The sequence below is a fragment of the Salmo salar genome, unplaced genomic scaffold (genome assembly GCF_965601325.2).
Source record: "Salmo salar unplaced genomic scaffold, fSalSal1 ptg000432l, whole genome shotgun sequence".
Lineage (NCBI taxonomy): Eukaryota > Metazoa > Chordata > Actinopteri > Salmoniformes > Salmonidae > Salmo > Salmo salar.
In genome coordinates, this window is record NW_027675387.1 from 3,319,269 (window position 1) to 3,329,503 (window position 10,235).

The 10,235-nt window shown below is 41.3% G+C and overlaps 1 long non-coding RNA gene across 1 annotated transcript; it reads right to left on the reverse strand.

Moving 5' to 3' along the window:
- Positions 1-1,494: 1,494 nt before the first annotated feature.
- On the reverse strand, positions 1,495-5,173 carry LOC145876125 (uncharacterized). Its single transcript, XR_014391425.1, has 3 exons — positions 5,004-5,173; positions 4,773-4,819; positions 1,495-4,362 (listed from the first exon to the last, which is right to left on the reverse strand). It is a non-coding gene; the product is annotated as an uncharacterized LOC145876125 (long non-coding RNA).
- Between the last annotated feature and the right edge of the window lie 5,062 nt (positions 5,174-10,235).

Below are 10,235 nucleotides of genomic sequence, written 5' to 3' on the forward strand. Positions count from 1 at the left end.
TACCTCCAGTCTATGGGTCTGGTCCCCTGGACAGGATGGAAACTAATACCTCCAGTCTATGGGTCTGGTCCCCTGGACAGGATGGAAACTAATACCTCCAGTCTATGGGTCTGGTCCCCTGGCTAGGATGGAAACTAATACCTCCAGTCTATAGGTCTGGTCCCCTGGCCAGGATGGAAACTAATACCTCCAGTCTATGGGTCTGGTCCCCTGGCCAGGATGGAAACTAATACCTCCAGTCTATGGGTCTGGTCCCCTGGCCAGAATGGAAACTAATACCTCCAGTCTATGGGTCTGGTCCTCTGGCCAGGATGGAAACTAATACCTCCAGTCTATGGGTCTGGTCCCCTGGACAGGATGGAAACTAATACCTCCAGTCTATGGGTCTGGTCCCCTGGACAGGATGGAAACTAATACCTCCAGTCTATGGGTCTGGTCCCCTGGCCAGGATGGAAACTAATACCTCCAGTCTATGGGTCTGGTCCCCTGGCCAGGATGGAAACTAATACCTCCAGTCTATGGGTCTGGTCCCCTGGACAGGGCTAGATATTACCTGGATGGAAACCAATACTTCCACTCTTTCAGGTTGTTGATGAGGTCGCATGAAGAAGTACATGGTCCTCGCCTGCAAAGAGGACATCATCCAAGAGGTATTAGAAGTCTGTGATCAGAGATAAGAGAGGACAAAATCCCAGAGGTATTAGAGGTAATTGTATTTATGATATATTTATGTATGGATCCCCATTAGCTACTGCAGGAGCTACTCTTCCTGGGGTTCGGCAACATTTAAAAAATATGACAATACATTAACAATATATTTCACAACACACGATGTGTGCCCTCAGGCCCCTACTCCACTACCTATCTACAACACCTAATCCATGTGTATGTGTGTTTGTACAGCATCATACAGTAGTGAAAACAGAATGATTAGTGTCCTGTTTTGTGTGAATTTAAAAGCTTCCTCTTCAACTGAATTAGACCCACTTCTATGTACTGAACACAACCCTTGTTACTGTACTGTCATATTGTGATCAATATTAAAACGTTTCCACCTCTCTTCTTCCATCTATTACTGTACTGTCATATTGTGATCAATATTAAAACATTTACACCTCTCTTCTATCTATTACTGTACTGTCATATTGTGATCAATATTAAAACATTTACACCTCTCTTCTATCTATTACTGTACTGTCATATTGTGATCAATATTAAAACATTTCCACCTCTCTTCTTCCATCTATTACTGTACTGTCATTGTGATCAATATTAAAACATTTCCACCTCTCTTCTTCCATCTATTACTGTACTGTCATATTGTGATCAATATTAAAACATTTCCACCTCTCTTCTTCCATCTGGTTGATGACCCTTTATTAGTCACATCTGGCACATCATTTCATTCAGTTGAATTGAGTTTATACACAAACCAGATTGTTGTGTCAAGAATTTGACAAATAAACATTCTACAATATTTACAAACACCAAGAGTTTGAGTTTGAGTTTATTTTATTTTTACAGGGACAGTGCACATTAATCAACGTTTCAGTAAAAGTGACGGTTTTAGCCAGCCGGCTAATTTTCAACCGCAGTCCCTGGGCAGGTTATTAAAAACAATTACAATATAGACAATCATTGAACAGTGAGCACACGCAGAGTAACATAGGACAAGCAAGATGTAGCATACAGACAGAGCAACATAGAACAAAAAGCAACAAGACAAAATCCATAAAAACAACAGTGTTTTCACACCTCTCAAGCTACAGACAACAGACAACATGGAAAGTGGCAATACACAGCTAGTGATTATGTTCACAAGTCTGATTGACCTTTAGCCATGTCTTCATGCAATTTGTGAAAGTGTGATATGTGGTGCAGTTATGTGTGTCTGATGGCAGTGTATTCCAGACATGGGACGCTCTCACAGAGAAAGCAGATTTACTAAAGGTGCTTTTCCTTAAGGGAACTATACAGTCACCTCTCATGGCAGACCTTGGGGATCTGCTGCCATATGTTTGGGTTTTCTGTTTAACAAAAATACTGAGTGGCGGGGGAGCCAGGCCATTTAGGATCTGGAATACAAGACATGCGTCGGTGTATTGCACAAGATCTTCCCAACTCAGGAGCTCATGCTTTCTGAGGATGTAACAGTGATGATGGCTATTGGGCTTCCTATCGAGCACTTTGAGAGCCTGTTTGTAGACAGACTGAATAGGTTTTAATGTTGTATAGCAAGCTTTGGCCCAACTAGTCAAGCAGTATGTTAAGTGGGGGAGTATCATCGATTTGAAATACAGTTTTGCTACCTCTGTGGTCAAACAATTTCGTATAAATCGGAAATTAGCTAGGTTGAATTTGGTTATTTGAATTACCTTTTTCACATGCTTTTTAAAAGAGAGGTTGGAATCAAGTATGATTCCAAGGTACTTAAAATCAGATACCACCTGGAGCTTCTCCCCTGACACATAGACAACTGGCTCAGTAGCATCTGTTGCCCTCTTTGTGAAGAACATGCAAACTGCTTTTTTCACATTGAGATGCAAACACGAGTCACTGAGCCACTTTGTAACCTGGACCATTACAGTAGTGAGTTCTTGTGCAGCTTGTTGTTTGCTCTTTGCATGCACATATATCACTGTATCATCTGCATACATTTGAACTTCAGACCCAGTGCAGACGGAAGGCAGATCATTATTGTACAAGCTGAACAGGAGGGGCCCCAGTATTGACCCTTGGGGCACGCCCATATCATAACTAAGAGTGGGCGACAGCTCATTGCTCACTCTGACACACTAAGTTCTGCCTTCAAGGTATGATTTCATCCATCTCAAGGCATCGGGGGAAAAGTAGAACTTGGACAATTTTGTGATGAGAATCTCATGGTTAACAGTATCGAAAGCCTTCCTTAGGTCCAGAAACACAGCCCCAACAACGCCCCCTTTGTCCATCTTGGACTTCACATTTTCCAGAAGAAAGCAGTTGGCCTTTTCTGTGGAGTGTTTCGCTCTGAAGCCAAACTGCATGGAGTGTAATGTGAAGGGGCTGTTGTTGAGGTGGGAAATCAGTTGTTCTGCTACACACTTTTCAACAACCTTCGACACTACAGGTAGTGTACTAATGGACCTGTAGTTACTCACATCAGCAGGGTCGCCCAAGAAGCCAAATAACAACCATATCAATGATGTGTAAATGAAACCAGTTTTAACAACACAGTGTGGTGATTCATTATATTAATGACTATTAACTTAGGTGGTGTATTGTCATGAATATTTAGATATAATAATAATATTATATCTCATGACTAGAGAGATATTCTACATTGTTACTCCAGTGTGTCTTATTGAACATGACTAGAGAGATATTCTACATTGTTGCTCCAGTGTCTTACTGAACATGACTAGAGAGATATTCTACATTGCTGCTCCAGTGTGTCTTACTGAACATGACTAGAGAGATATTCTACATTGCTGCTCCAGTGTGTCTTACTGAACATGATTAGAGAGATATTCTACATTGTTGCTCCAGTGTGTCTTACTGAACATGACTAGAGAGATATTCTACATTGTTGCTCCAGTGTCTTATTGAACATGACTAGAGAGATATTCTACATTGTTACTCCAGTGTCTTACTGAACATGACTAGAGAGATATTCTACATTGCTGCTCCAGTGTGTCTTACTGAACATGACTAGAGAGATATTCTACATTGCTGCTCCAGTGTGTCTTACTGAACATGACTAGAGATATTCTACATTGCTGCTCCAGTGTGTCTTACTGAACATGACCATGATTAGAGTGAAACATCATGTTGTGTTTGACACAGGGACCACCTGACACAGGGACGCTGAGGCACCACAACCCCAAAGATGAAACCCTGGATAGAGGGGCTCAGTGAATGTGGAGGTGAATGTGATCAGGTGGGTCAGTGTGTCAGAGGAGGCTCTATAGAAGGACAGAGTGCCGGCTGACCAGTCCAGATACACTCCTACTCTGTGGGAGCTGGAGGAGGGGACGTCTATGAAGGTGGACTTCTTATTGTGCCTGGCTCTGTAACTGTTTTCAGAGCAGACCACACTCCAGGACTTGTCATTGAATCCAAGCCAACAGTCCTCACCCCCTTCTCTCCTGCTGATTCCTTTATATGCCACTCCTATATCAACCTCTCCCCCATTCCACTCTGCCTCCCAGTAACAGCGCCCAGTCAGACCCTCTCTACACAGTACCTCTCCACAGTGCTCAAATCTCTCTGGGTGATCAGGATACGGATGGTACTTTCCCATATGTGTCACCTTTTTGTTCTCCTCAGACAGAAAGCTGTATCTGAATACTGTGTTTGGGTCCAGTGTGAGATCACAGACATCTGATGGATGAAACCAGACACAATATTAGAAATCATCATCATTCACATTAGAATGTTAACTCACTTTTCACTAATTCATTTAATGTAGATGTTTCTAGGTATCAAAAGGAGAAGTTAAGGTAACTTGAGACTTGTTGAATGATCATATGTTATACTGTATGGTAATATAATACACACTTATTACCAATAATTACACACACACACACATTTCTTATGTAACACAAACTCGCCACACACACACACACACATTGTCAAATCAACTCTTTGTAAACTTTGGTGTCCCTGATTTCTGCTTCTGTAGAACTACAGCTGATATTTAATATGACCAAGTCAGTAATGATGGTGGTCTTTGACTTAACTTGAATTAAGACTTATTCTTAGTCATATTCTTCACAGCAGTCAACACTCACATTTTCTAATCCCAGGTTTCATTCTGAACTCTCCACCATGTTCCACACTGTAGCGGTAAGCAGAAGAACAGACAGTCATTGAGGGACACACCTGAACACACACACACACACACACACACACACACACACACACACACAACTTTGTCCAAGTGGTGGTCAGAATGTTTGTCTTAACTAGCCTGAAAAGTCAAACATGTCTGATATGAACATTGACATAAACCCTCTACATACTTGAGTTTCTCCAGTCTGCAGTGTGGATCCTCCAGTCCAGCAGAGAGCTGTCTGACTCCTGAGTCTCCTGGGTGATTGTAGCTCAGGTCCAGCTCTCTCAGGTGTGAGGGGTTTGACCTCAGAGCTGAGACCAGAGAAGCACAGCCTTCCTCTGTGACTAGACAGCCTGACAGCCTGCAAAGAGTCAAATCATATTAAAATCACACTGCTATGCTTTGGTGGTGAAAATAGTGGCAGTATATTTCTTCAACATATTCAGATATCAGTGTCCTGAAACCTTACATATCTATTCAGAAATGAATGTATCATATTATAAATTACAAATTATCAATGTGTTACCTGCAGATAGAAACATGTATAGTACAAATATTTGAGTAGACTGACCAGACCAGTTTAAAAGCAGTATCAGTCAAAAGACAGACAGTGAGGTATCAGATTTAGATTGTATTGAGTATACAGTCCACACCATATCTATTTTGACAGTGAAGATAACAATTTAAATGTGGTTCTAAACTCTAACATTTTGGATTTCAGATCAAATGTTTCATATGAGGTGACAGTATATAATGTCACCTTTTATTTGAGGATATTTTCATACATATCTGTTTCACTATTTAGAAAAATGAAAGCACTTTATGTATCTAGTCCCCCTATTTAAAGAAGTCATATGTTTTCTGACCAATTCACTCATAGTGGCTTAAAGTAGTCACAAGTTGAGTATTTGATCCGATATTCCTTGAACGCAGCGACTACATCAAGCTTGTGACTCAAACTCGTTGATTGATTTTTCAGTTTGTTTTGGTTGTGTTTTGGGTTGTGTTTTGCCCAATATTAAAATGGTGGATGGTGTAACGTCTGCTTCCAGCTCACACTCTCAAACACGTAGATCCCCCTGAACGCAGCTCACTCTCCAGATCCCAGTCACCTGAATTCTGATCACCTGTTCACACACCTGTATGTCATTATCAAACTCTATTTAGTTCAGTTCTTTGCACCCCCATCATTGTGATGTAATGTTTGATTTGCGACACACGGCTATTCGGAGCGCTGAGTTTCCTTTAATTTACTCCTCCCGTGTATGATAGTTTTTGCCTGCCTCCCTGCCTCCCTAACGACGCCTTTTGCCTATTCCCTGCCTGTACCTTAGCCCATTGGATTTCCTGTTATCAACCTATTCCCTGCCTGTACCTTAGCCCATTGGATTTCCTGTTATCAACCTATTCCCTGCCTGTACCTTAGCCCATTGGATTTCCTGTTATCAACCTATTCCCTGCCTGTACCTTAGCCCATTGGATTTCCTGTTATCAACCTATTCCCTGCCTGTACCTTAGCCCATTGGATTTCCTGTTATCAACCTATTCCCTGCCTGTACCTTAGCCCATTGGATTTCCTGTTATCAACCTATTCCCTGCCTGTACCTTAGCCCATTGGATTTCCTGTTATCAACCTATTCCCTGCCTGTACCTTAGCCCATTGGATTTCCTGTTATCAACCTATACCCTGCCTGTACCTTAGCCCATTGGATTTCCTGTTATCAACCTATTCCCTGCCTGTACCTTAGCCCATTGGATTTCCTGTTATCAACCTATTCCCTGCCTGTACCTTAGCCCATTGGATTTCCTGTTATCAACCTATTCCCTGCCTGTACCTTAGCCCATTGGATTTCCTGTTATCAACCTATTCCCTGCCTGTACCTTAGCCCATTGGATTTCCTGTTATCAACCTATTCCCTGCCTGTACCTTAGCCCATTGGATTTCCTGTTATCAACCTATTCCCTGCCTGTACCTTAGCCTATTGGATTTCCTGTTATCAACCTATTCCCTGCCTGTACCTTAGCCCATTGGATTTCCTGTTATCAACCTATTCCCTGCCTGTACCTTAGCCCATTGGATTTCCTGTTATCAACCTATTCCCTGCCTGTACCTTAGCCTATTGGATTTCCTGTTATCAACCTATTGCCTGATCTCCCGGACCACGGCCTTTTCCCTGCCTGTTGCATTTTTGGACCCTTTTTGATCTTCTGCCTGCCCCTGGACCTGTGGTCCTTTACAATAAACACCTGCTGAGCCCTGCACTTGAAACCAGCTCTCTGTCTCCCATCGTGTTCATTACAGATGGTGACTGGAGTCATTTTATTTATAAGTGAGTAGATAACATGTTTCTAAACACTACTAAAAGCATCCTGATGATGCCATGATTAAGAAAAATCATGAATGAATCATGAATAATAGTGAGAAAGTTACAGAGGCTACAACAAAACATGCTAACCTCTCACCATTAGCAATAACAGAGACTACAACAAAACATGCTAACCTCTCACCATTACCAATAACAGAAGCTACAACAAAACATGCTAACCTCTCACCATTACCAATAAGAGGCTACAACAATACATGCTAACCTCACCATTACCAATAACAGAGGCTACAACAAAACATGCTAACCTCTCACCATTACCAATAACAGAGGCTACAACAAAACATGCTAACCTCTCACCATTACCAATAACAGAGGATACAACAAAACATGCTAACCTCTCACCATTACCAATAACAGAGGATACAACAAAACATGCTAACCTCTCACCATTACCAATAACAGAGGCTACAACAACACATGCTAACCTCTCACCATTACCAATAACAGAGGCTACAACAAAACATGCTAACCTCTCACCATTACCAATAACAGAGGCTACAACAAAACATGCTAACCTCTCACCATTACCAATAACAGAGGATACAACAAAACATGCTAACCTCTCACCATTACCAATAACAGAGGATACAACAAAACATGCTAACCTCTCACCATTACCAATAACAGAGGCTACAACAAAACATGCTAACCTCTCACCATTACCAATAAGAGGCTACAACAATACATGCTAACCTCACCATTACCAATAACAGAGGCTACAACAAAACATGCTAACCTCTCACCATTACCAATAACAGAGGCTACAACAAAACATGCTAACCTCTCACCATTACCAATAACAGAGGATACAACAAAACATGCTAACCTCTCACCATTACCAATAACAGAGGATACAACAAAACATGCTAACCTCTCACCATTACCAATAACAGAGGCTACAACAACACATGCTAACCTCTCACCATTACCAATAACAGAGGCTACAACAAAACATGCTAACCTCTCACCATTACCAATAACAGAGGCTACAACAAAACATGCTAACCTCTCACCATTACCAATAACAGAGGATACAACAAAACATGCTAACCTCTCACCATTACCAATAACAGAGGCTACAACAAAACATGCTAACCTCTCACCATTACCAATAACAGAGGATACAACAAAACATGCTAACCTCTCACCATTACCAATAACAGAGGCTACAACAAAACATGCTAACCTCTCACCATTACCAATAACAGAGGCTACAACAAAACATGCTAACCTCTCACCATTACCAATAACAGAGGCTACAACAAAACATGCTAACCTCTCACCATTACCAATAACAGAGGCTACAACAAAACAGCTAACCTCTCACCATTACCAATTACAGAGGCTACAACAAAACATGCTAACCTCTCACCATTACCAATAACAGAGGCTACAACAAAACATGCTAACCTCTCACCATTACCAATAACAGAGGCTACAACAAAACATGCTAACCTCTCACCATTACCAATAACAGAGGCTACAACAAAACAGCTAACCTCTCACCATTACCAATTACAGAGGCTACAACAAAACATGCTAACCTCTCACCATTACCAATAACAGAGGCTACAACAAAACATGCTAACCTCTCACCATTACCAATAACAGAGGCTACAACAAAACATGCTAACCTCTCACCATTACCAATAACAGAGGCTACAACAAAACATGCTAACCTCTCACCATTACCAATAACAGAGGCTACAACAAAACATGCTAACCTCTCACCATTACCAATAACAGAGGCTACAACAAAACATGCTAACCTCTCACCATTACCAATAACAGAGGCTACAATAAAACATGCTAACCTCTCACCATTACCAATGTATTTATTTATAAGCACCTCACATTGTGCTTACTCACTACATGGTAGATATTCCCTCAGCGAAGTATGGCAGTTCCATGCAGGTTTCCTCACCAAGTCCAAGGCAGCACAGCTACCCATGCAGACAGTACTCCTTAGCCGTAACCGATATCCCCATGGCAACACGAACTCGTTAAGCTTACCAAGCAATTATCTCCCGGTGTCACACGATGCTAGGCTAACCTCTAGGCTGGCTAATACCTCCACGACGAGACGGTAGCTTCAGTCTTTACTAAGTTTTAACTAAATTATAACAACTCTTTTATTAAATAAAACATGTATTTCCCTTCATGTCTTAGTAGCTATGGGTTTTGTTGTAGTTCTGTCGTCTTCTTTTATAATTTTTCTTCACCAACCGTCCTGAGGTAAAACGTCCATCCTTTCATCAACGTCTTTTTCCCTCCCGTTAACCAGGTCAACTCCCATTGGCCACAACTTAACAAGCGACCTTATTGGTAAAAACGTAAACTTCAAAGTAAAACAAACTATTCACTTATACATTAAATAAATATTTCTTCAAAAAGCATAATGCATTAACAACATTACAGTTTAGGAGCAATTCAATCATCTTTTAAATATATTACCAATTAATTGTAACAAATAAACTCAATACTTGGTTCAAACAAGGGTATTACACAAACATACAGTCAATAATACAGTAGAAAAATAAGTCTATATACAATGTGAGCAAATGAAGTGAAATAAGGGAGGTAAAGGCAAAAAAAGGCCATGGTGGCAAAGTAAATACAATATAGCAAGTAAAACACTGGAATGGTAGATATGCAGTGGAAAAAAGTGCAAAGTAGAAATAATGGGGTGCAAAGGAGCTAAATAAATAAATACAGTAGGGGAAGAAGTAGTTGGGCTAAATTATAGATGGGCTATGTACAGGTGCAGTAATCTGTGAGCTGCTCTGACAGCTGGTGCTTAAAGCTAGTGAGGGAGATAAGTGTTTCCAGTTTTAGAGATTTTTGTAGTTCGTTCCAGTCATTGGCAGCAGAGAACTGGAAGAAGAGGCGGCCGAAGGAGGAATTGGCTTTGGGGGTGACCAGAGAGATATACCTGCTGGAGCGCGTGCTACAGGTGGGTGCTTCTATGGTGACCAGTGAGCGGAGATAAGGGGGGACTTTACCTAGCAGGGTCTTATAGATGACCTGGAGCC